The sequence below is a fragment of the Chaetura pelagica genome, unplaced genomic scaffold, assembly GCF_000747805.2.
Source record: "Chaetura pelagica isolate M959 unplaced genomic scaffold, ChaPel_1.0 scaffold213, whole genome shotgun sequence".
NCBI classification, from domain to species: domain Eukaryota; kingdom Metazoa; phylum Chordata; class Aves; order Apodiformes; family Apodidae; genus Chaetura; species Chaetura pelagica.
Window position 1 is genome coordinate 1,930,664 of NW_009952597.1, and position 887 is coordinate 1,931,550.

At 56.8% G+C, this 887-nt stretch overlaps 1 protein-coding gene across 1 annotated transcript in view; it reads left to right on the forward strand.

Moving 5' to 3' along the window:
- The window catches only part of MPRIP (myosin phosphatase Rho interacting protein), a 72,039-nt gene that overhangs the window by 52,325 nt on the left and 18,827 nt on the right, over positions 1-887 (forward strand).

The window sequence follows — 887 nt, forward strand, 5'->3', positions numbered from 1 at the left end:
GCGGGAGCGGGCCCGGCGGCGGGAGGAGCGGCGCAAGCGCTTCGAGATGATTGATACTGTGGATGGGGCAGGGTCGGAAGAAGCCCTAAGGATGGAGGTGGACAGGATCCTGCCTGTCCCAGCGGACATCAAACCCCAGAACGTCCACGTGGAGATCGAGCAGCGCTGGCACCAGGTGGAGACCACCCCGCTGCGGGAGGAGAAGCAGATCCCCATCGCGCCCCTGCACCTCGCCCATGCTGAGGAGCGGGAGGAGGGGGTGGCCAAGCAGCACTTGACCACGCTGCTGGAGAAGGAGGTAAAGCAGAGGGCTTGGGGTGCAGGCTGCCTGCAAGAGTGGCCTTCAGGTCACTGGAGGGAACTGTGGGAAGCCTGAGCAAGGCTTAAAAAAGCTGCATTTATTTCTGCTTCATAACAGCTACCAGTGGGGATGCTGTAGGTTCCCCTGGGTAGCTGGCAGGGCACAGCTCTATGTCCACTCCCCTTCAGCTCTGCCAGCAGCTTTCACATGCACGTGGCTGCAGAAAGGGCTGCTCCTGCAAAGGTGGGAGTTCATTACCCTTCCTGTTTAAGGCAGTTGGGTGTTAGCAGCCTGCCCCTGACAAGGTGGGTACAATCGGTGTCTGTCCACCAGACTCCACATTCAAGCTGGGGTTCCTGTGTGCCTCGGCAGCTGTAGAGATCTGTGTCTGCAGTTATGTCTGCAGGACTGAAAACTGGCTTGAGTTATTGCACACGCCACAAAGGGTCCCTTCTTGTGGAGCCTACAACAAGCAGCCTTAAGATTTTAGGAAAAGAAAAGTGAAGACTCAGCTCACTTGGAAGAGGTCCACGCCTGGGATAACAGAGGTTGTTGTTAGTTGGGATTAAGGTGTATTAGCAGGAAT